At 54.7% G+C, this 25,651-nt stretch overlaps 1 protein-coding gene across 1 annotated transcript in view; it reads right to left on the reverse strand.

Moving 5' to 3' along the window:
- Positions 1–24,891, reverse strand: part of ABAT (4-aminobutyrate aminotransferase) — a 64,704-nt gene extending 39,813 nt beyond the window's left edge. The window contains exon 1 of the mRNA XM_037507627.1: positions 24,844–24,891. The gene's annotated coding sequence lies outside the window, so the exon portion shown is untranslated. The remainder of the gene's footprint in view (positions 1–24,843) is intronic.
- Between the last annotated feature and the right edge of the window lie 760 nt (positions 24,892–25,651).

A 25,651-nucleotide genomic window follows, 5' to 3' on the forward strand; every position in this document is an offset into this window, starting at 1 on the left:
CCTCCCCGAGTTTCAAAGAGAAAGGTGTGCGTGTGTGCACGCGTGCATCGCGTTAGCCCTTATGTGGAAAGGAGGATTTATTTGGGGGCTTGAGCAGAGATGCCCGTTCAAGGTGACCTCGCTTCACTTCCTGGCACAGCAGGCAGATGAACGCAGGAAGTGCTTCTACCAAGCAGTCGACAGGAGCCGGCGCCTCTGCCTCACTCTCGCACCACCCGGCTGTGTCCACGGGGCATCCTTGAAAAACCCATCATGTACGTCTGTCTCCTTCAGACAGGAAGCCACGCTCGGGTGCACACACAGGAGCGCCACTCACCCGGCACCCCAGCGCCGCGGACAGCAGCCCAGGCCCCCGCTGGGACACACCGACGCATGCCAGCAGGTGCACGCACACACATGAAGACAAGGCATGCACCTCGCACTAGCTGCCTGCACTCACAGCGCCTGGGGTTGGGGTCCTGCCGCAGCCCGGCTCCTGCCTGCTCAAAATGCCTCCTCTATGCTGCTCTGCAGAGCCCCGGGCCGAGCCCGGCCGTGCATCCTAAGAGGAGTCTCCGGGCACCAGCTCCCCTCTCGGGAGGTGCTCGGACTTCGGGCAGTGCCCAGAACATGGGCTCGGGCACAGGAGGGGCAGAGGGCTGCCTGGAAGCGGATGGGGGAGCTCAGCGGCTCCCCGCTAGTGCTGGGGAGAGGAGGCGCCGGAGGAGGGCGGAGAGCCAGCCGAGACTGAGCGATGGATTCAGAGAGCGAGATTTTCAGATAGAAACAGAGAGGAAATGATGCACATAGAAACAAAGAGGAAGAGAGACAGGAAAAAAAAAAAAAGACAGAAAAACAACATGGAATTTTAAAGAGAAGCTTTAGGACTAGCTCGGCTTGATTAAGGTGGAGAGAGCAGACCCCGGTCTGGCACCTTCAAGGAGCCTGCTTGTCTCCCCGCTCAGCTTTCTCCTAGATTTTTCGTGAACAAGCTCCGGAACCCCTGAAGCTACAGAGTGCAGATCCAAGGCTTCAGAGCCCAGGATGGCTCCCCCGGGACGGAGGCGGCCGCTTCAGGGACAGCCTGGCCACGGCCAGGAAGGGGCTCTGAGGACAGCCCCGGGCAGGGCAGAGGGAGGCGGGGAGAGGTGCTGCTCCCTCTTACAGTCACCCTGATCTGCTCTCTGTGGGGCTGGGTTTGGGCATTCCTCCAGCCCCTCCCCCTCATTCTAGCCTAAGCTGGGGTCAACTGGTCTGGGGGGAGCAGCGGTGGAGGGGAGAGAGAGGAAGAGGGGATGGTCACAAGACAGGGGAGGGCATTGGAGGGGGTGCGGAGTCTTTGGTCATGTGCTGCTCATCAGTTGCCATGACGACAGCAACAGGGGCGGGGGCACCCAGACTGGAGGCTGCAGGAGAGACGTGTTGGTTCTAAATCACTGTGACAGCTCTTCAGTTGAGCTATTACGCCGTTGCCGTGACAACGAATGGGACCCAATCACAGAGGAAATCTATAATTATTACGAGCCAGATACCAGCGAACCCGGCGCAGTAATCAGCACGTTGGGCCAATTCACCCTGAACTCTGGGAGGGAGAAACACCGAACCCCAGCCCCCAGCTCTGGGAAAAATAAGACCAGAGGGGCCTCTGCAAGGCAGATGTGTTGATGCTACAGAAGGGGGGCCTGGAAGGATCTCTTCGGCCAAACGCGTAGATATTAGGCAAAACCCCATAAAATTGCCAACATGCGACCACTGAGAAACGTTCCCCATGAATCTGTTATGGAAATTTCCAACATCCAGCAAAGTGAAGAGAATTTTGCAGCGAATACGTGTAGGCCCACGGCCAGCCCCACTGCTGTGGCTGCTCCCCGAGCACGTTATCATACATCTACCTCCACCACCCGTGCTCACTTTGGACTTTTTTGATGCATTTCAAAGTAAATTGCAGGCATCGGTAACCTGCCCCCTCAAGTACTTCAGCCTCTATAAAATGAAGTGCCGAATCATTTTTTAACAATAGCAATATCACAGGCTTCAGTCCAAACAGAATGGTTTAGACAGAACAAACCCAGATTTCTGTCAGTCCCTCCAGCCCACCCTCCCTCCATGGCCCCATCTTCCCAGCCCTCTCTTCATCCTTTCCTCCATCTCCCCATCACCCACCAGAGCACCCTTCCATCCCTGCACCCCTGGGAGATCTCATGCACCCTCTTGGTTTCCACCATGATTCGCCATTCCTGAACCTTCTTCCTGGTGCGGCAGATGCCGATCATTTTCCCTTCACTATGCCCATCCCCTTTCTTGTGTTCAGCATCCCTGGAAACAGAACCACTGTCTGCCCTTTTGTTCCAGTCAAAAACCCAAGAGCCACCCCTGATTCTTGCCTCTCCTTACCTTCACTCACCCCCCCCCGGTCCTGCCACAGTGTCAACACTAACTCTCCACCAGATTGGGGAGCCAAAGAACTGAGACCAGGAAGCTTTTCCTGCCTTTCTAGATAACACCCCCTTCGCACCTGCCCCTCGAGCCCCGCCTGTACCACGAGCCCTGCCTGCACCTCGAGTCCGCCTGACCCGCGAGCCCTGCCTGTATGATGAGCCCCGCCTGCACCGAGCCCTGCCTGGGTTAGGGTTATTCTAGGTGTCCGTCTTCTCCTTTGTGCAGGGGCCACCCCTGAGCTACCCAACTGCAGGGGGAAGTAAACACTGAAACATACCCTGAGGCTTGGCAGGTTTGGGGGTGCACATCAGGGTTGACGGGAAAATGCCTGCTTAGACCTTGAAGGGCTTCAATGCCTCAGTTTTGCCCGGTCTCTAAGGGGCCGACTCGACCTCTTGGGTCATTCTGAAGGTCAAATAGGGCGTGGATGTGAAAACAGGCTGCAAAAGTCATCTTGCTCAACAATGAGAGGTGTCGTTCACGTGTCTTCCGGGTCTACTCTGCCCCTTCTGAACAGCAAGCAGCCCAGCAGCCGAAGCGGCGAGCTTTGTTTTCATTGTGGACAGCACACCTACTGGGCGCCTAGCACTCGCTAGCCACTTTACACATGTGATTCTGTTTAGCCCCAAAACAGTCCTTGGGGGTGGGGAGTCTTACCCCATTTTGCAGATGAGAAAGCTGAGGCACACAGATATCAGGTGACCCCCCTAAATGGCCTGCAGAAAGGCAGTGCCCCCACATTAGCCCAAACATTCACGCTTTTCCCATCCCGCCATCATTTCTACTCCTCGATCATATCTTCAGACCAGGGCTGTTGAAAAGAAATACAAATTTTTTTTTTTTTTATAGAGGCATGCTTTATTTATTTGTTTGCTGATACATGCACTGGGTACAGTCAGAAGCGCGGGAGGGTGAGAGAATTCACCAGAGCCAGAGCCGGGAGAGAGCATACACTGCAGGGGAGCATCTGCGCGCCATGACCCTCCTCTGGTGGCAGCAGCCGAGGATCGAACCGGCGCCGCAGAAGCTTCGCAAAGCGCAACCGCTGCGCCAACGTCACCAGGATGAAGGAAACATGAAATGAGTGTGAGTTGTACTTTTGATTAAGTCCGATACACCCCAAATATCACCGTTTCACATGCAGTCAATTTAAAATGAATCAACGGACTTTTAATATCCTTTGTTGTCACGCTATGTCTTGGAAATCTAGTATTATTTGTTCAGACCCGCCACATTCCAGGAGCCTGGTGGCCACGCGGGGCTGGCCGAGAAGGTGCTTAGGTGCTTAGGTGGTCCCGATACCCCCAGAATGAGTCTCAACCTTAGACAAGGGTGTTGGCTGCATTAACAGAGCCCCTGTGGTATGCCCAGCCCTGTCCTAAGAGCCTCACAAGGATCAGCCCCATCTACCCTCACGACCTGAGGAAGCAGGTTCTCTTTCTCCACAGAGGAGAAAAATGCAACCAGTTCAGGCAACCTGCTCAAGACCATAGAGCTGGCGTTGGGGCCCAAGTTCATCCAGAAACCCCTTGTGTTGTTGCCACTAATGCTGAATATTTTATTACAATGTGCCAGTCACACGGGTCTAAAAATGACAAACTCAGAGAAGAAGGGTTTGACTCTTGGTACTTAATTTTAAATAATCAGATTAATTATCACATAAGATTAAATAAATATTAGTTACAAAGTACACAACTCACTCTGAACTTCGTACCAGCATGGAACCTTGAGATTAATAATAAGCCAGACCATGAACTCCACTGCGCATCTCCTTTGGTCTTGAAGGGGTGTGAGTCAGAGGATGATGGGGCTCAGGTCTCCACCTGCTCAAAGAAGCTCCCTGTCGGATACAGAGGCGGCTGCATTCTTTCATGTGATCCATGTAGGAAGGCAGCGGGCTCTTCCCCCAGGTGACCGCAGTATAGGCCAGTATAGGCCATGCCCTCCTGGGGACACGGACAGTGGCAGTGACTTTACAACTGGTTCTGGAATGAGCATGGACCAACTCAAAGCCCAAAGCCAGCAACACCCCTAACTCCTGCCTGGGATGCAGTGAGTTCAGTCCAAACAGCTTTTGTTTCCACAGTGCGACTGTCGCCTTAGAAATGGAGGCTTTGTTCTTGCAATCTGGCAGAAAAGTCACCCACGTTTTGGCCAGATTTCTGGCACATGACCAGGTCGTCAGCCTGAGAGGGATCTCTATTCCACCTGTTCCCTAACCCCCATTTCCATCAGCCCCTCCAGACCAGCACTCAGGTCTCACAGGACACAGCAGGACAGTGATGTCCTGCTTCCTCACCTCCTGCTTGTTGCTTCTCAGCTCAGGGTGGGTCTCCAGCCCTTCAAGAGGACTCCAAGGTGCTGCCAAGCACCCCACCTTCCTGGTCCATCTGCCTTTTGCTCATACTCTCCAGCCATTCTAGCCTCTGATTCTTGGGGAGCACAGAGCTCTGTGGCCTCAGGACCTTTGCACTGACCATTGTTGCTGCCTAAACGGCTCCACTCCCTCCTCCTTGGCCAGTTCTGTGCCCCCCAGGTCTCTGACATCCCATGTTATCTCCTCACAGCAGCTTTTTTTTTAAGACTACCAGAACATTCTAGAAAACTGTTTCAGCTATAACAGCAACGATATATCTGTTATATAGATCTCACAATCAACAAGTTTAACTTCTAACAGCACCACGTAAACTTTTCCATTTAAGCATCTTTAAAGGTATTTCCTCCAAAAATCTCAGGGGCCTTTTCATACCTCTTCTCAACTTCCCATTTGTTCTGATACTGGAGAACTTTCAACTGATGAGTAAACAGTTTAGGGACATTTCAGAAATTCTTTCCCCAGATGGAAACTAGTCTGGACAATGACGTCTTGCATGGATTTCTCCTGAGAAGTTCTGAACCTCATGGCAATGCGATCACCTGCTGTGATCATGTCTCGCTCCCGGGTTACTGCTTCTTCGCACCTGTCAGTTTGCAGCGTGCGTGCACCCTGTCTTTACGTCTCCATCTGACTCCTGGTCTTCCAGGAGGGGAGTTGCCCTCCTGGGGAGCAGGCAGCACGGGACCTGGCACATTCAATACCGGTTGGGCGAATCCTCTTCCCCTTTTACATATGGGAGCTCTGAGGACCTGGAAGAGAAGTAACTTCCCCAGAGTTCCTACAATTACATAAAAAGCCACCAGGATCCTATGGTGTCAAGTTCTTGAAGGTCCAGGGCTCTGCAAAAACAGTGGGGACCCAGCAGCACACAGCTTTGCTAGAGAAGCAGCTGCGGTGGCCACAGGCCACCTGCCTTGTGAATTCAGGGTGTGTGTTAGCTGTGGATCAGCCTCCTTTCTTTGAGGTGAGACCCAAAATGAAAAACCCACAGACTAAAGAACCAGCGGGGAGTCAGGCTACTTGTATTTCTGGTCTCAGATCTGAGAGGCCGAGGACAGCACCTTGGGCTCTGCTAGGAGTACTTGGGTCCAACCTTTTGGGAAAACAATGCCATCACTGGGACTCAAGAGATATTTTAACCCCAAATAATTCCACCTCCAGGAATGTAGCCGAAGCCAGTAATCCTCACTGAAGGAACAGCTCTGTGCTTGGAGATGTTCTCACCAGTGTAATTTAGAAGCGCGTCTGGCTGAGAGCGAGGTCACCAGCGGCCGAGGACGGCCGGACACAGGGCCAGCACACCTGAGTCCGTCGTGGGAAACTGAAGAGGCAGGGAAGTGATTTTTGATGCGAGGCAATGAGAGCAAAAAGATCGCATATGCAGCCTGCCTACAATTTCATGGAGGCACCGAGACAAAACCACAAGGCAAACGTGAGTCAGGGAGGCTGGAAAGAAAGTGTTTTCTGTCTTGAATGTGGGGCTACGGAGTGGCCCGTTCGTATTTAGTGATCTGTATTATTAACTGATCCAAATGTCTAGCGGAAGGAAGCCTCTCTAGCTGTCAAATGACGTACCAAGAGAAATTATAACAAGGAAAGACCAATCACCTCAATGGAGGGCCGCTGAGGGTGTCTAGACATTTAATTATAGGAAAACAGCCACTGGATAACGTGACATGGCTTTAGCAGAGAGCCCCAGAGGCACCTGGAAATCGATCCGTGTTTGGTTTGGTTTCTGAAAAGAGATAAGATTCCAGGATATTCTGGAGTGAGCCAGGTCAAGCTGGATTCCAACTCCCAGGTGGGAAGACTTAAAAAGTCGAAAGTAGGTCAGCCCCATTGGGGAATTTGGTGCAATTAGAGTCGGCGCAGCGCGGAACTTCTCAACTCACTGGGGAAATGGAAGATGGAGTTATTAGGAAGGCTGGAGTTGCGGGAAGGCCAGGAAGGAGAAGGCTTCCGAGGCTTTGCTGCCCTGGGATTCAAACTGCAGGCTCTGGGTCTGCGGACACAGCGGCTTCCAGCGTTTGCATGTGAAGATCTGCGGGAACACACTTAGGCTCGGCCGTGCGCAGCTGCCTTTGTGCTGCCGCAGCAGAGTTGAGTCTGAGGCAGGAACCGCGTGGCCCGCGGTGCCAAAAATATTTGGCGTCTGGCCCTTTGCAGAAAAAGTCTGCTTGACATGGATCTGGGGACTCCAGGCCTGGAGGTGGCAGTGGGTCTGTCTTCCTGAGGACTAAGGGGCAATCACTGCTGCCATTTCAGGGAGTTCAGTTTCCAGACAGCAGTTTGCAGCGTGCACCCGCAGACACTCCGGGGTGCCTGCTTCTCCGAGTCCCAGGCTGCAGCCTGCCTAGTTTTTCTGTCCTTATATTTATTAGCCCCCTTTTTTTTTTCTTGAAGTTATTTTGCTTCATGACAGAGATACACTGAAGAGGAAACTTTTATATCCCTATTCTGTCTGGAAAGCGGTGTCACCTGCTGTAAGTAGAAGGTACCCAGATAAATAGAACAACAGGGGCTATTTACCCGTCAGCTCTGCCTGAATTCTGGTGCCAGCACTGAGGTCCCAGCCACTCTTCCTCCACACAGCCTCTCTCCCGTCACAGGCTCCATCTGTAAGTTCTGGGGGTGCCACCTTAGACCCACACCCAAAACCCACTTCCACTCCACCATGGCCGCACACCCAGGCCCCCAGGCTAGTCACTGTGGCCCCTGACCTCTCCCTGCCTGCTCAGCCCCCCTCGGCCATCAGCACTCAGCACGGAGCCTAGTGGTTCCTGGTCAAAGTGAAGTGGGGTCACTCCGTCCTCCCTGAGCTCACATCTGTCCTATGGGCGAGCAAAGCCGGAGAAAAAGGGCGCCAGGAGGCCCAGCACCCCCTCTGCCTCTCGTCCTGGTCTCCTGTCTGCTCCCCTCCAGCCACACACCCCCTTCCTGCTCTACAACGCACTGGAAGAGCCGACCTCAAAGGCCCGGAACCCCCTCCCCAGAGGCCCGGAACCCCCTCCCCAGAGACCCGGGCGGCGTCTCCCGGCTTCCCTCAGGTTTCAGCTCAGACACCGCCTGCTCAAGAGTTGTTTTCCAGCCCTGGCTACTGCGAACGGCTGAAGTCACCGGTTTCAGAGGCTCTGCCACATCCTGGGGCTTTGGGGGTGAATCCCACCGATGTGGAGCCGTAGGGGCAGCAGGGCGGGAGGGCAGCACTCGGGCTGCGCCCTGAGGCTTCAGGTCAAACTCCAGCTCTCTGGCCGCTGCCTGTTCCAGCAGGTTCAGCCTTCCTGGGCCTCAGCTTCCTCACGAGGGTCATGCCTGCTTTATCAGCTGCTGAGGACAGAAGACCGTTCTAGGGAGAGTGCTCCATTTTGATCCCCTCTGGGGCTGCCCCCCATTGATCTGCCTGCGCCCCACAGCTCTCCTCCCTTAGTTTCGTGTGGCCCTTAGGAGCTGGGGTGCGGGTTTCCAAAGCCACTGCTGCAAGCTGGGAGCCCACTGGCAGTACAGGGCCCACACAAAACTGCAGGCTGGGAGCTTTGGGGGACCAAGGCCATGGGACCCCGGGACCCTGGCCTCCGCACTATGAGAGAAGACATCTCTGCTGCCCTGAGCCCGGGGGCAGGTGCTGTTTCTGCAGCCTCAGGAGAGGAATGTGCTCTCTTGTCAATGTCTCCAGTGTCACATCAGTCAGGGCCCGCGCTCCACTCACGTCTTCAGTTTGCAGATGGCAGTCAGTTCCCCCACTTCAAAATTTACACCCCAGGAAGGGGAGGCCCAAGCCCATAAGCCCATCACCGCAGCTTGGATCTGAACCCCGGCACTGACTACTCCCTCGTGTCCAGGTGTTTTCCAGATGTTTCTGGGACTGCCCCTTGTCTGTCTCAGCCACCTCTGCTCCCCAGCAGCCTCACGGGCACTGGGGAGAACTGAGCTTGTGGCCATTCGGGTCTGGGCAAAGGATGGTGAGCAGGTCCCCAGTTCCTGCGGCTTCAGCTCCATTTTTGGGCTGCCTGGTCAGTGACTCTGGCCAAGCCCAGCCCACTGGGCCTTGTGTTCTCGGGAAACCGCCAGGGGAGGTTAGGAAATGCGGAGCATAAGGTGCACAAGACTCTGCTGTGCCCAAAACTGGAACTCGCCCCCTCGAGGGGTGTCAGGACGCCGCAGCTGCAGGAGTGGCCTTTTCCTTTGCATCTTCTCTGCTCACAAACTCCCGCCTGCAGCTGGCCCAAGGTCAGGCCTCTGGAGGGGCTCCGGGGATGTCGATTCCACCAGGATGCAAGTCCCTCCACTAGCAAAGTGGTGGAGGCGACAAGGAATCTCAAATTTAAAACCTCCAAGCTGGATAAGAACTTCATTGCCATCTTGGCCAACCCTCCCACTGAGCAGAGTAAGAAAACAGGCTGAGGAGGCAAGCCGTTTGAAGCGTGGCAGGTAAGGAATGGGGCTACCGTCTCAAGGGTCTGCTATGAAACCCAAGTGCAGTGAGGTCACGCCCCTTCTCTAGGTGAGGAGGCTGAGTCACACGTCTTCCCAGCGCGCCAGGAGAAGCCGCCCACAAGCCACCCAGCCGCTGAGGTTTCACCTGTGTTTCCCAGGGATGGTGTTATGTGGAACACGGACACACACTTATCTTCACAGTAAATTTTTTCTTTTAATGTGCATTTCCCAAAACCCACCCACAATGGAGGTTTCTCAAAAGATTACAAATAGAGCTGCCATAGGACCTGTAATCCACGCCTAGGAATCTACCCAACGAACACAAAAACACTAATTCAAAGAGAAACTTGCACTCCCATGTTCCCTGCCTCCCCGTTTACAATTGCCAAGCTATGGAAACAACCTGAACGCCCCCAAACAGATGAGTAGATCAGGGAGATGTGGTCTGTGTATATAATGGAATACTACGTGGTGATCAAAAATGATAAATGTGTCATTTGTAGCCACATGGATGGAGCTGGAAGGGATAATGCTGACTGAGATATATCAGAAAGAGAAAGATAAATACCAGATGGTGTCACTTAGATGTGGAATATAGAGAAATCAAACAGAGGGTCAGATAAAGTCAGACTAAAAAACTAATCCTTGAAAGTTGACCAGCGTCTCCCTGGTGGTGCAGCGGGCTGAGCGCTGCACTGTGAAGCTGTCTGCAGCCTCTGCAGCACGGGTTCAATCCTGGCCGGCTGGCGAGAATCCCACATGGCGCAGCAGACCTCTCCTGCCGCGCCTGCTGCTCCCTTCAGCAGTGTACTTCGTCAGACTGCCTGTTCTGCTCCCCACTCTGTCTCTGGTGAATCCTCTCACCCTCCCACACATCTGGTCTGTACCCCGGTTCTTGTATAAAAATAAATAAATCTTTTTTTAAAAAAAGGAAGTTGACCAAAGAACTGATGCATCTAGATGAGGACGGGAGGGGTGAGAATAAAGTGGGAGGGAGCACAACAGGCCACGGTGGAGGATTATGGTGCTTTGGGGTTGGCTGCACCCTGGCAACAGCACCCGAAGGGGGATCCTCCACTCTAAAATACAACAATGTAAACCAACATCATCTCAATAAAAAATACTACAATCAACAAAAATAAGCCCCTATAACACCAATGACTGTGCGGATATGATTGCTCAGGATGAACCTCGGTAACCGCGTGAGTTTCCTGGTTGTGAAATTGTGGGACAGGCCAGCAAGTGGTCACCACTGGGGCAAGCTGGAGAAGGGGACAGGGAATCTCTGCTTTACTTCTTAGAGCTGCTGAATCTACAGTGTTCTCAAAAGTCTACTTGAGAAAACGGGAAAATGGAACAAAACCAATCTCTCCTGCCCCAGGCAGAGGGGGCTGCTTCTCCAGGCCAGACCACCCCTGAACTCTTTCAGCTACGTAAGATGAAAATTTCAGCCGAGCATAATCTTGGAAAAGTTACTGAACCGCTCCGTGCCTCAGTTTCCTCATGGAAAATGCTGATGAGAACAGATCTGACCTTGAGGGTGGCTGTGAGGGTTAACAATGACACGTAGAAAGTACTGGGAGCAGAAAGGAGTCCCAGGGGTCCCTGTCAAAGCAGATCCTGGGGGACCTTCATGTCATCCCAAATGAGCGTGGTGGCTCTGTGTGTGTGTGCGCACGCGTGTGCATGCACATATCCCCAAGCCCTGGTGCAGGCCTTCCTCGGGCAAGTGGGGGTGCGGGGTGCAGTGGGCGCAGGTTGCCCCCAGATGAGCCTGGGCAGGGACCTTCCCAACCAGCCCGCACCTAGAGGGAAGCTTGCCCCATTTTATCACCTTCTCGGGGTTAGAGATCACCAGACCTGGTCAAACTCGGTCACTATCGGCTATCTCCTAGCAGGGACCTGTCACCTTCAAAGGCCAGGGCCAAGGGAATCTCTCCTTACCCAGCGGGGGTTAGTGCTTACTTAGGTGGCTGGACACGCAGCAAACCCTGAGACGAGGGGGGAGGTCTGCCCCCACATGAAGCCACAGGGTCCGCCTGGGGCCCAGGTGGTGAGCTGGGGTGCCCGGCACTCAGCCCCCGGCCTGCGCTGACTCCATTCCTGGAGCAGGAAGAGGGCATTATGGCAAATGCCCAGTTTCAGGCGCTGGGGTGGGGTGGGGTGCTAGCAGCACTGAAGGCCAGTACTGCCTCCAACCCCACCAGTGTGACCACCCAAAACGGCTCAGGCACCGCCAAACGCACCTGGGGGCAGAAACCCTTCTCTTAAGGGCCAGGTAGGTCATCACAGTGATGGATTAACCGCAACACACAAACCAAGCCATTCTGGGGAGCGGTTCACATCCCAGCTGCTTGCTGGGTTCCTGGGGAGCCCCTCATCTGTAAAATGCATCTGAAACCACACCCCAAGTGGGGTTCCCAGAGCAGATGCTCAACAAGCCAAAGCTGCATGGCTAATACTGGGGTGCAGTCGGCAAAGGGGGGTCCAACACCACTGCAGTTGGGGTTCCCCCACATACCCCAAACCAAGGGGGACACCCATCTGTCCCCCAAAACTGCACCACCTCTCTAGGCTCTGAAACCCTCCTGAGGCTCCAGCTTCTGTTTTGTCCAACAAATTCCTGCCTCGAGCACCCTGCGGGAGCACAGCAGATGGCTGGACTCCGGGAACATCAATCTTGTCTGCTGTCTGGGGTCCCTCCCGGAGCGGGAGGCGCCTGTTTAATGGGAGTTTAAGTGCTGGGGTATGGAGAGTTCCCTCTCCCACCCCCACATCCCTAAAAACCCCGAGACGTAGGTCTTGATGGAAACCAACGCTGTTGCTCTAGCCAGCGCGGAAGGGCCCCCAGCCCCCGCTGGCTGCCTAATTGAAACGTGCCTGGAACAGCGCAAGGGGCTCCGGCTCAGGTAATTATCAGTTCAGCCCAGGGCACGGAATTGGGGACATTTTGGCATCCTTGCCAGAAAAAAAAATGTTGTAACTATGCAGAGAAATTCCTCATCAGTGCGGTCATCGACTCTGTCTTTCCAAAGGCAAAAAGCACCACTCAAGTGGAGAAAATAAAATCTGTAGCGAGGCGGAAACTGTCTTCTGTGTCCCTGGGAGCTGTGTGACCTTCGGCCATGACTTAAGTTCTCTGAGCTTCCATTTTCTCATCCGGGCGTGGGAACAACGAGCCCTCCATGAGGTGACGAGCACAGAAGATGCCGGAGGAGGACGGGCTTAAGTTTGCAGCCCGGCACCTGGCGCCAGGCCCATCCCAGGATAGCCCCACGGCAGGCCCTCCTCGCCAGGCAGGGGCAAGCATGCCAGACCGACATGGCGCCGGCAGGTGCAGCGGCTGGCAGAGAGCCTTGCTCCCACTGCTAGCGAATCTGCCGTGCTCGGTGCCAGCAGCCCCGAGGTGAAGCTAAACGGGCCAATGTGCTGCTCCAGGGGTCGCCACAGTGCCAGCAAGATGAAAAGGGTCTTGGCACCGCCCCGAATCTGGAAGATTCGAGGGGATCCTTGCCACTTGTGCAGCGCATGGCAAGTTTGATCCCGGACAGCCCACATATACACAGGTGGTCCTGAGGCCCCTAGTGCCTTCCAAGCTGTCCTTGCCTCGTACAGCAGCCTCATCTGGCCCCGTCCACTGGGCCTCTTGTTAGTACCCTTTCCGCCGTGCTTGATTTAATCTTGTGTTTTGCTCAGCACGGTCCCTAGATGCACAGAATCCACTGCTACTGTGGCATCTGCACAAACATAGAATCGCCTAACGACGCATTTCTCACAATGCCTCCTCATCGTTAAGCAACACATGGCTGCCTTTCCTTAGGATAGTTGTTCTTGGTCTAAAATCTAGCCCTTGGGCCTCCCCGGTGGCGTAACGGTTGAGCGCTGGGTTGCGAAGCTGCCCGCGGCCTCTGAGGCGCCGGTTCGATTCCCGGCTGTTCCCCGGCCACCAGAGGAGGGTCCCACATGGCGCGCAGACCTCTCCTGCCGCCCGCTGCTCCCCTCAGCAGTGTCCTTTGGTCCTTCTGCCTGTTCTGCTCCCCGCTCTGGCTCTGGTGAATCCTCTCACCCTCCCGCGCTTCTGACTGTACCCAGTGCTCGTATAAACAAAACAAACAAACAAACAAATAAATAAATAAAACATGCCTCTATAAAAACAAACAAACAAACAAACAAACAAACAAAAATAAATAAATAAAATCTAGCCCTTGACTGTGATTCAAAAGCCTTGAGGTCTGGCCCTGCTGACATTTTCAGTCTCAGTGTCCACCTCCTCCTCTTCTCTCTGGGTTCTGTCACTTGGATCTCATGTCTGTGTAGGCTTTGCAGATGCTGTTCCCACTGCCAAAATGCTTTTCCCTTGCTTCTGAGTCCTTCATTCCTACTCAACCTTGATTTTAACTCAGGAGGCTCCTCCCCAGGGCAGTGTTCCCTGACCCTCACCCACCAGATCAAATCTCCTTCTTTTCCCCGCATACACAATACATCTGTTTGTAGGACTACTGGGTCCAGGTCTTACAAGCTGTAAATGTCCCTAAGCCCTAAGCTCTGTTTGTGCTTAAAATCATATCACCATCACGATACCATCTGGGACTGTGTCTCTGCAGAAGCCGAACTAGCGTGTTCTTTCATACTCTAGGACTATAGTGATTGAGACAACGTGGTGTGAGGACAAACAAGCACACTTGGCAAGGAAATGGAACAGGAAACAGAGACACAGCCCTGTGTGTGATGGGCGCCGACCTCCAGCACAGGACAGAGACATCAGGACGGTAGGATCATCCACAGGGAAAGAAAACATGAGTCGTGACGCAAAAAATCAACCCATGAAATCACCCAATGAAATCAACCCATGAAAGCTCCTAGAAGATAGCAGAGGTGGCAAACTGGGAAACTGGATTTCTGAAACAGAACATAAAGGTATAAAAGAAAAAACATGAACAATATCACAACTAAAATTCCAATCCTCAAACATCACCACTGAAAAGTAAAATTACACCACAGAGACAAAGGTATTTGGAAGACATCTAACTGGCAGGGGTCCTGACCCAGCATGATAAAAACTCCTGCAAAGCAGTAAGAAGAAAGGGTAGATGAGACAACAGAAAGGTGGGCAGGAGAGCTGAACAGGCGCTTGATAGAATCGAGCTCCAAGTGGTCAATAAACACATAGAACAAGGATCAAATTCAGCTAGTCCAGGAGAGAATGTTTTTTTTTTAATTAAATAATAAATTTTATTTTTATATTCCCCCATACAACTGCACATGCCCCATTCTGACCCCAATCCCTCCCCTCCCGCCCCCGCCCCCCTAAAAGTGTCTCTGGTTCATAGTTTTTTGTTGGTTTTGATTTTCACTTTCTTATAGTTACCCACTTTCCTGGTCCCTTATTTAGGTTTTCTTGATTCCTGCTATGAGTGAGACCATCCGGTATTTTTCTTTTTCTTTCTGGCTTATTTCGCTGAGCATGATCCCTTCCAGCGCCATCCATGTTGCTGCAAATGGCATGTGTTTATCTTTTTTGAATGCTGAGTAATATTCCATGGTGTATATGGACCACATCTTCTTGATCCAGTCATCTGTTTTTGGGCATTTGGGCTGTTTCCAAAGCTTAGCTATTGTAAATAGAGCTGCTATAAACATAGGGGTGCAGGTGCTCTTTGGAATTGATTTTTCTGTGTCCTTTGGGTAGATACCTAGGAGTGGAATTGCTGGATCATATGGAAGCTCTATGTTTAGTAGGTCCAGAAATCTCCACACAGCTCTCCATAGTGGTTGGACCAGTTTGCACTCCCACCAGCAGTGCAGGAGAGTTCCTTTTTCTCCACACCCTCGCCAACATTTGTTGTTGCTAGTTTTTTTAATGTGTGCCATTCCCAGTAGAGAATGTTTTGAAACGATGACAGCCACCGGACAAAGGCACAGCTGAGTGGGGCTGTGGAGCAGAGAGAGAACGCAGCAATGGTGACTCTCCTCACTCCTCACTGCAGTCTGGTGCAGTCCCAGGTGGACTGCCCTGAGTTCTGGAATGTTCCCGCCCACCCTATTTATGGCCTGAATCGCTGTGGACTGAAATGTGTTTCACAGGTCCAGTGTCTGGCTCTTCCTACCCTGGTGTGACCTTGGCCAAGAGACTTCAAATTCTGATTCTGTGCCCTCGTCCACAAAAGAGGACATTTCCACCTGGGTTGTTGGGAGCAGTCAAGGAGATCGTCCCAAGAGAGCGAGAGCTGGCAGATAGCGAGCTCGCTGCCACACTCACGATTGCCATCCTCTTCAGTGAGCACCAGCCCCATGTTTCCAAACCTGGCACTGCTGCTGCCACTTTACAGACGAGGAAACGGAGTCCAGGAGTCACAGTCTCTAGGGCCCATGAAGCCGGGTACACAGCAGCTACACAGCTGCTTTCCAAATACGGGACTTTCTCTGGCTCCATGGGGAGGGTCTACAGACGCCAGCCCCTAGCCCCCCCCCACAGCAGGCCTCGGAGGGGTCCGCAGGGTCGGATCTGATGCACGAACAATCTGAGCTGCTGGAAGGCACCTCCCTCCAGCGCTATTGGGCGTCTTTGACAGCTAGCCCTGCTTTCTCATTCCCGAACTCTGTGGTCGCTGAGAGATGAGACATGATTCCCACTGACTGATAAGTAAACTGAGGCCAGAGAGCACTGGGCACATGCAGAGGATTCCGCCCGCCTTAGGGCTGAGCTCAGGGTCTGAGTCCATGCCTGGGTCTCTCTGGAAACCTGTGACTTTTCCTCCCAGACTCTCGGTATATCCCTCATCTTTCCTGAGCCTCCATGTCCGCCTCTGCCATCTGATCAGTCTCTGCTCCTAGGATGGCTGTGAGCAACGAGAAGAACAAGTACCCACCCAGTGCTGGCAGAGATCAGCCACTCCCGGGTCACTGTCACCCACTGTCACAGATCTGAGCAGAAACTGGCCTCTCCAGGTCCTCACCCCAGCAGCCCAGCTCCGGACGCCTCCGGGACCCCGTCTCCAGGTCAGAACGTCAGTGCTAGTCTGTGTGTGGCTCTCCTGGGGGCCCGCTCTGCTCCCGGGAGCACCGTGCACCTTGGGCGCAGGCGGGGTGCCAGGCATGCAAATTGGCACCAGGCAGTCATTTGCACAAATGCTCCTCGGTGTGCTCATTTCCAGCCTGTCCCCAGAACTGCGCCCAGCCCGCGGAGCCAGGGAGCGCCATTCACGGCTCCGGGTGAGGAGAGGGCAGGCGCTGCCCTACCGAGGCGATGGCTCGCTCTTTTGGCTGCGGGAGGAGGATGTTGGGCCAACCTTATCCAAAGGAGCTCTGAGGTCCTGAAAGCTTGTGCTGGGCGACCAGCAGCCCACCTCAGAGATTGGGCTGGTTCCCTCATGGAACCCGCTGTCAAGGGCAGGTGGGAGGAGCTCCTGGGCTCCCTTTCACTGGATGCTGAGGGCTTCTGGACATCTAGAGGAGGGCGGTGGGGGGGCTGTCAAAAGCATGGACAGCTCTAGCCTTGCTGGTGCTGCTCTGGGTCAGGGGCTGACAAATCGTGGTGGGGGAGGGGCAGGAATCTGGTTCCCCAGAATGCTCTTGTTAATAAAGTTTTATTAGAACACGAGCCTGTGTTTACATCACCCATGCTGCTTTTGTGGTATAGATGGTGGAATATTTGTGATCATGCCTGTATGGCCAGCCAGGCCCACATATTTGCTATCTGCCTCTCTATACAAAAAATATTTGAGTCCTTCTCTACTCCAGCGAAGGCCCCACCATCTCATCTTTTAACAGGCTTTTGGCAGAGCCTTCTAAAGTCTGCCAACTCTCCACCCAGCTTCCAGAAGGTCTTTCTCCAGTGCTACTCAAATGAGGTCACCTCCTTACTGGAAACCCTTCCACGGGACCCCACTGGTCTCTGGGCCAAGCCCCAACTCATTCTCATGGATCACCTGTCTGTCCTGCGCTTTTCTCCCACCACCTGCCCTGCCCCAGCTCTACCCAAGGCCTCCTCACCCCCGCAGAGGATCCTATAGGGGAAAAGCTGTGTCTCAGTGGAAAGTTATGCGTTGTCCACACACAGTACAATCCCTCAGGTTATCTGATCCCAGCCCTCTTCATTATCTGGGAGCTATTTTCTCCAATGCTTTTTAAGTTTGCAGAAAGCAGACAGACAATCCAATTCTGTTTAGTCCAATGGTGTCTGGCCTCCGTTTGCAATTCATCGCAACATTCCTCTACTCTGCACATACTTGCTCTTTATTTGACTTTTCCTTTGAACTAGCTCTAACATCTGCCCGGGTCCCTCATGGAATGAGCTTAATCGTTACAAGTGCTGTTTTTATGTCTGCGCGGGAATCCTGATTTTATGTGTTTTCCTGAGGATTTTCTTTTCACAGTTTTTTATGAAGTCTCTGAACCTCTGTTCATCTTCTCTCTGTCAAGAACTGTCTCTCCTGTCTTCTCCTCCTACAATTTCTCCCCCAGGGCCCCTAGGAGCAGGGGATGAGCTGGGACTTCCAACCACTCTCCCCTCCTTGGCACACCTCTTGCTGAATAGTGGCTGTTCATGGACCTGTCTATCACACACACACACACACACACGCACACACACACGCACACACCTCTATACTATTCAGGGCACATGGAAGCTGGGCAGCCCAGGGACACACTCATTTATGATTTATGAATGACCGTCGGGAGACGAGACTGCCCACCTAGACAGAAGCGGCGGAGAGTGAGAACTGTCTTCCTTGTCCAACACCACAGACGTGATGCCTACGTCAGGCATCTCTAAGGACAATAAAGCCTGCTGAGTAAACGAAAGAACAGCACTTAAGCTCTCCTTGATCCACTCTCGTCATCCCCCATTTCTCTGCTTTTGAAGAGCGAAGCTAGTGGCTTCAGTATGTCACTCGGGTTCCATGTTTCCACAGGTCTACACCAGGGCTTTTCAACCACAGGGGCTCCGGCACCTCTTTTGGGGATGGATGGCCATGTCCGTTCTCTGGTCATCATGTGACCCTGAGTAAGAGGCTCCTCCTGGGCCTCTGTGCTCCCACGGATGAGGCAAGGTCAGTTTGGACCCTCCATGAGATAAGCACAGCAGGCAAAGATATGAAAGTCCCATCCCGCAGGCTCCCACCCAGACACCAACTACATTGTAACAGGCGCTGTTAGTGTAACTCGCCAGCAAAGCTAAACAGGGCTTAGCTCAAGTGATGAGGTTTCAAGAGATGTCCTTGGAAGGCTCTCAGACTTCACCGTGCACACGAATCCTTCCTCACCCCGACAGTGCTAAAGTACAGACTTGTTTTCTATAGGTCTGAGTGGGTCCCAGAAATCTGCATTTCTGACCAGCTCGCAGGTGATGAGGTCCTGCTGGGCTGGATCCCACAAGCTTTGAGTAGCAAGGTGTCAAGACCAGTGGGTCCCAACTTTGAGGGGATCAGCCCTGCAGCCGCCAAGGCACAGATTTCCAGCAAGTTGTCCATAGTCCAAAGCAACAGATGTTAGCACCTAAATGGGTATGTTAGCAGAGAAGGCTGTAGGACTCCTGAGGATGCGCAGGTGGGAGAAGCAGGGAAGTCTGGACCAGGGTTCCCGAAGGACAAGGAACCAGGGTTGGAAACATTCTGTCAGGCTGGTGATTCTACCGAATCATCCATTCTCTTGGTGGGATTCATCAACCTGTGTTTTAACTCCAATGGATTCTGATGCTAACTTATGAGAACCATTGTGCTAGGCAGAGAGAAAAGGATAGAATATTCTGGAAGAAGAGGGTTCTGTTTTCCAATAGTAGAATTTCAGGGACACATCCAGACTCAGTCAGTCCCATGCCCACTCATTGATTCATCACCCATCAACATATCCAATCCACAAAGAAGCTGTGTCCATCCATCCATCCATCCATCCATCCATCCACCCACCTAACATCCAACAGCTATGTCCTGAATGCCCACTAGGTACCCTATTAGTCACAGGAGATTAAACTAAAATGTAGATAAACATACCCAAACTTAGCCTCTGAACCAGCAAGTCTCAACCAGGGGCAATTGCAAATTGCCCCCCCACCGGGGGGGAGCACTTGCCCATCTCTGGAGATATCTTTGGTTGTCACAAGTTGGGGTCGGGGGTACTGTTTCTGACATCTAGTAGGTAGAGGCCAGGGATGCTGCTAAAGAGCTTAATGGGCACAGAACACTCGCCTACAACAACGTCAATGGTGTTGAGGTTGAGAAATTTCGCTTAGACCATGAATACCTCATGGCTAGCCCAAGGTCGCAAGGCAGCGCCATGTATGCTAGAGCTGAGCAAGAGTTTCAGGAGGAAATGGAGCCACACAAATATGTTTAAGTATGTAAGATCCTTGACAACGCAACAACAAAAAGATAAACAACTTGGTTCAAAAATGGGCAAGGAACTTGAATGGACATTTTTCCAAAGATCCACAAATGGCAAAAAAAGGAAACAGATATTCAACACCACTATCATCAGGGAAATGCAAATCAAAACCACTAGAGACACCACTTCACTGCTCGAATGACTGTAGTAAACCTCCTCCTCCTAATCATCAGAAAATAAAAAGTGTTGGCAAGGATGTGGAAGAATCAGTGGGGTTGTAATGTGGCCTATTGGCCATTCCTCAAAAGGTTAAACAATTACCACAGGAACCAGCAGCTCCACTGCCGGGCACGGACCCAAAGGAAATGAAAACAGGCCTTCCAATCAAAACTTGTCCAGATATGATCACTGCAGCATTATTCCCAAGGCCAAGCGGTGGCTACAACCCAAATGCCCATCGATGATGAATGGATAAACAAAATATGCTCCATCCATACAATAGAATATTACTTAGCCATGAACAGGAATGAAGTACTGATCTTGCAACAACACAAGGAAGCCAGACACACTAGGTCGCCTCTTGTGGCCACCTACTGTGGATTCCATTTATGTGAACTATCCAGGACAGGTAAATCCGTCAAGTCAGAGAGCAGGTTAGTGGCCGCCGGGGGAAGGGGAATGACCGCTTAATGGTGCAAGGCTTCCACCTGGGGAGATGAAGTTCTGGCCCTTGACAGAGGTGATGGTTGTGTGTGGTGAATGTGCTGAACGCTACTGGCTGGCACCTCAGAATGATCAAGATGGCAGACTGTATGCTATCTGCTGTGTTCCACCACAATGAAAAAAAAATACACATTTGCTGACAATCAAATGCTCATCAAGTCTCTGCTGGGAGCCAGGAACTGTGCTGAGCCTTTGGGACCCAGGGGAGAATGAGACTGGTGGGTCACCGTCCTCCGGGGAATTACAGGTGGGGAGGAACCCAGGAAACGTGGCTCCATCATCCCTCCTCCTGGCCCCCTCCTCCTGACAGGTGGGGCAGACAAGCAGAAGAGGTGAGAGGGGGGAGGGGGCAGGGCTCACATGACGTAAGCCCAGGGGAAGTACCAGGTGTTGGAGTACCAGGTGTTTGCACACGGTTTCGGTCTATTCTCACAACACCCCAATGAGGTAGGCTCCCACAGCCCCTCTTCTTACGCCCTCCTCCTTTTTAAATGTGATTATTCCTTTTTTAAAGATGGGGAAATGAGACTCGAGAGGTGAGGCATCCGTGGCCTGAGGCCATCATGCCGCAGAAGCCAGTGGAGCTCCAAGTCTGACCCCAGCTCTGCCCCCAGGGAATGCTGCTGGAGGGCTCCCCCTCGGCCAGGGAGATGAGGCCCCAGATTCCTGTCTCTGGGCAGAGACTCTCAGGAAGGGCAAAGACTGACTTTCCAAAGGACCACTTCCCGGGACAGAGGGGCCAGTCTGCGTGGACCCGCCAGTGCCCAGACCTTGCCAGTCATGCAGCGCCCTGTGTAGACTGGGCAGCTGCGAGCCCCTGGGGTTCAGAACTTGGGCTGGAGAACCACTGCCGGGATCTCCTGGGGACCTGAGCCTGTCTCTCCACCCTGGGGGCAGTGCTCTGCTCATGTTTAATGCAGGAGAAGCGAGCTGGGGGGGTTCTTTTCTCCTTCTGCCCCCGCGAATAGATTCAGATGGATGGATAGACAGAATGATGCACGGACACACAGACAGGCCCCTCTCATGCTCCTCACTTCCCTACCTATCCCGGCATAGGCCTGCTTTTCTCAGACTGTTTACATTGATCCCGTGACTTTATTGTTCTCACTGGTAATGTGTCTCGGGGTCAGGAGTGTACATCTGCCTCCTTCTTCTAGAAAGAATGTGAACGGGGTAGGATCCCACAGCCCCTCCCGGCCCCCTCCTGTGTTGGTATCACAAACCTCCTGAGCCACCGGCCCCACCGTGCTCACCGGAGCGTGTCTGCAGGGGCCTCCCGGGGCCAGAGGTCACGCCATTTAAATTTGGGAAGAGGCTCCAGAACAAGGTTATTTCTAAAACCGTTTCTGGCACCAATGTTTTCCCTCGTGCAGGGGAGGGGGGTGCCCTTTGACAAATCAGTTGGCACCTGCACCTGATGGGAAGCCTGGAGAAGCACCCGCTGGAGGGGGTAACGCTGTCCTCATGGTGGGGCTCAGCAGCTGGACACCCCCCGCCCTCATGCACAGGGCAGAGCCGGGAGGCTGAGCAAGGATGCCGGCTCGCGTCCGCACAGCTGCGTGTGAGACCCCAGTGCAGGCCAGCAGCGCTCAGCGTGGGGGACGATGGTCCCCGGGGACATGGGCCAGGCTTGGAGACAGCTGTAGCTGTCAAAAGTGGAGGGGTTTTCTGCTGGCCTCCAGAGGGTCGGGTGCAGGGAGGCCCTTAGGCACCTGCAAAGCTCGGGAGCTCCTCCGACAGAACCACCCAGCCAGAGGCCAGCAGTGCTGAGGCGAGGAACCTGCCCTTGCCTAAGCCCTTATCAGATGCCCACCCCCTACTCACCCCAAACCTCCCTCAGAGATGAGGAAACTGAGGCTGGGAGGGCAGTAACTCGTGCAAGTTCTCTGGCAGCGGGAGCCAGGAGCTGAAGGTCAGCCCGGCTGAGTCTAGGGTCGGCCTCTGGGTCGCCCCTCGGTCTCTGTGCTGGCCGAGGACTCACTGCCTTGGCCTCTGGAGATCACCGACGGCGTGGGTTACAAGTCTTACCTTCAAGAGCACGCCCCCACCCCCTCATCGGAGAGGGCTTATGACCTTGCACTTGTAACCACAGTCCTTGCTCCCATTCATGCGCTGTGTGCTACGCACTTTAGGAGGGTTAACTCATTTTCACCCTGATAAGGACGCAGAGGCAACCAGGTCACAGAAGCGCCCACAGTTTCTCCTCCATCACACAGGATATAGCAGATTTGGGTTCTAGACCCAAATAAAGGGGAGCCAGAGGCCAATCATGACCCCTGTGCACCATGGTCTCCCTTAAATTCTGAACTTTCTCCTCGCTGCCTTGCACTATCTCCTTGCTTTAAGTTGGAGCATGACAGCCGATCCCTCTGCTGGAGGTGTGGTGGGGGGTTGTCCCCTCCTTAAGACCCTCCCACTTGTAGGGAGGTGGTCACAGCTGCCCAGCTGGGAGGTCCCAGGGACCCTGCTGTCAGTTTCAGCTCTTGCCTCAGAAAGAGGCAGGCCCTAATAAGCAGGGGTGGAGGTTGCTGCAGGGAACGGAAGTGGGGGAGAGGGAGACAAGGGGAAGGTGCAGGGACTGAGAGGGAAGGGCCCAGGTAGGGGGTGCCGGACTGCCTTGGGCCCTGACCTAAGTTCCTGGAGCAAACCTAGCTGTGCCACTCAGGCACCTGAGCAGACTCTGCTGCGGGCACTGCGACCCACGTCTTCCCTATCCTGGGTCAGACTGAATTTGGCAAGCCTAGGTCTGGCAGTGGGCTCAATAAAAAGATCACACTGGGTGACACAGCCAAGTGCAAACCCCCCAGGAATGGATTCTACCAGGTAGCTGGGTAGCTGGGGGGGATCAGTGTTGAGCTCCAGCCCTGCCCCTTCCAGCAGCTGCATGACATTCTCAGGCCTCTGCACCTCCTCTGACAAGGGGGATGGCAGCACCCAGCAGTCCCCACGGTAAATGTGAGGATTGGAACCAGTGCTGGGGGCCCCAGCACCCCCACTGGCCCTGGGGAGGCTGTGACCAGCACTGCTACCCCCTGAGTGGGTGACCTTGAGCAAGTCTAGCCCTCTCTTTGTGGCTGTTTGCTCAGCTGTCAGATGGAGGGACAGAATCTCCCATCTGGAAGTGTTTTGAGGTTTTAGGTCTCCAGATCGTTTATCTTTCTCAGATGGGGCCACTGGTCTCTCCTGGGGAGCACCCCTTTAGATGCACGTTTCTCCACATCCACGCAGGGGGTGCAGCTCCAGTGAGCAAGCCTGCCTCCACCCCCAACGTGACCCAACAGAGAAGAGCCGAGCCGAGCCCCTCCAGTCACCAACATCCTGTCTCATCAAAGCAGCAAAACCAGGGCGGCCTCCGGCCAGATGCAGGGTCCCTGCAGCCTCCGGATCCCTTGGCTGGGAGCCCCAGGAATGCCACCTGGCAGTGCCCAAGGAGCAGGGGTGCAGAGGAGGGGGGCAGCCCCAGGGAGCACACTGGGGCCCTCCTCTCTGCAGTGACACCCCTTCTCTGGGAGAGGGGCTGGACAGCCTTGGGGGTATTCTGGGAGGGGGTCCCCTGGTCCTTCTGCCTCGGAGGACACCTCTGTGTACAGAGTGCAGCGGCTCCGAGGAGGACCTCCCAGGCTGGGGTGCCCGTGCCAGGGTTTGGTCTCCTCACTCTCCACTCTGCTCTGATCCTGGCCAGGGTGGGGGCAAGGAAAGGCGAGGGTAATGACAGGGTGCGGGCAGGTGTGGGAGTGGGCTGGATGAGGGGCCTCAGCAGGGTGGCATTTGGGGGAAGGCTGGAGGGGGTGCAGTGGGGTAGGCCCCTAGGTCGGGAAGGGCCAGAGCCTCAGCTGTTTCTGAGTGAGAAACCTGCCTTACACCTGACTGGAGGCAGAGGGGAATCCCCAAAGGCCTTTAGCATGGTGGGGTGGGGGACAGCCACGGCTGTCTTATGGGGGGAGGGGGTGGGGTGGGGGAGGGGATCTTCCTCTTCTAGAAACAAATCCCAGAGCCCAGTTTCTGAGGTTCAGGTGCAGAGAAGTGCATCTTGTGTTTGAGGGTGACATGCACAGTCTCCGCGCTGGCTGGGATTTTCTGGTCTGAAGGAGGGGCCCAATGCCAGGATACCTGGGGCCTCCATTAAGGAGGGGTACCATGAGGGGGCTCACGTTATCCATGAGCTGGGGAGACCCCAGCATTCTGAAGGGAGGGTGCGGAGGACAGACCCACACTTAGTTTTTCAGCGAGGGGGAGGGGCACTGGTCCCCAAAGACCTGAAGGTGCCCTCGATGCCTTCAGAGACTGGACCCTACTTTTGGGGGTTCATCCCATTCCCAGGGGTAAACGGGGAGGGGATACCGATCTCGAGCCTGGACCGGGAGGAAGGGCCTGATTTTGAAGGGAAGGGAAGCGCCTTTGCTCTCTGGGAGGTGGGACTCTATTTTGGGGGGGCCGTGTCTAGACAGGATGAGGTCCCCGTTTCTAAGAGATGCCGCGTTTTGGGGCTCCTGGGGGGCAGGGCCGACGGAGCCCACCTCGGCTCTGCGCGCAGGGCCCGCCCGCGCCCGGCGCCCGCGCCCGGCCCTTACCTGCAGGCCCGGCTCCGGCGAGCGAGCTGGCGGCGCGGCGGGGCTGGATCCGCGCTCTGCGCCCGCCGCGCGGTCTCGCCGCCTCCCCGCGACGCGCGGGCCCCTCCGCCGAGGCGCGCCGGCCAATCAGCGCCGCCGGCCGCGGGCCTCGCTCGCGCGGCAGCCAATGAGCGCGCCCGCCACGGGCCACCGCCCCCGGAGGGGCGGGGCGGGCAGAGTCCGGCCGGGCGGGGCCGGGGCCGCGGCCGGGGCGCGGGCGGGGCGCGGGGACCCCCCTCCGGAAGGGGCGGCGGGCCGGGACGGGGCGCGCGGCGCTGGGGGGCGGGCTGCGGGGGGGCGCAGGTGACTTCACCCCAGACCGCGCTTAGCGGGGCTGCCCTTCCCGACCCCCGCTGCCCCGCCTGCACCCCGCGCCCCGATCCCGGCCTCCAAGCCCGGGGTGACAGGCAGAGGTTCCGCGTGAAAGGGGGGAGCGCATCCTCCCCTCGGCCGCTGTCCCGCCGCCCCTTCCCCCCAACGCCGCCCCGCAGCGCACCCCCGCGCGCTCCAGGGGCCAGGGCTCCCTCTGCGCGTCTTAGGGTGCCCCCCACCCCCTCGGCCCGGACCCCCTCAGCAGTGAGCGGGGACGAGTCCTCCTACTTGGGTGCAAAGGAGATTCTGTTGTAGAGCAGCCCCGATACAAAACGGGGTGCCTGACTGTGGGTCCTCACCCGCGCGCTTAAAAGGACTTATCCGTGTCTACCGCAGGCACCCGCGAAAGGTTCATAAAGGTGTATTTACAAGGGAAGGGGAGATGAGGAAATGCACA

This window comes from Talpa occidentalis, unplaced genomic scaffold, assembly GCF_014898055.3.
Source record: "Talpa occidentalis isolate TD23 unplaced genomic scaffold, MPIMG_talOcc4v2.1 talOcc4.12, whole genome shotgun sequence".
NCBI classification, from domain to species: Eukaryota; Metazoa; Chordata; class Mammalia; order Eulipotyphla; family Talpidae; genus Talpa; species Talpa occidentalis.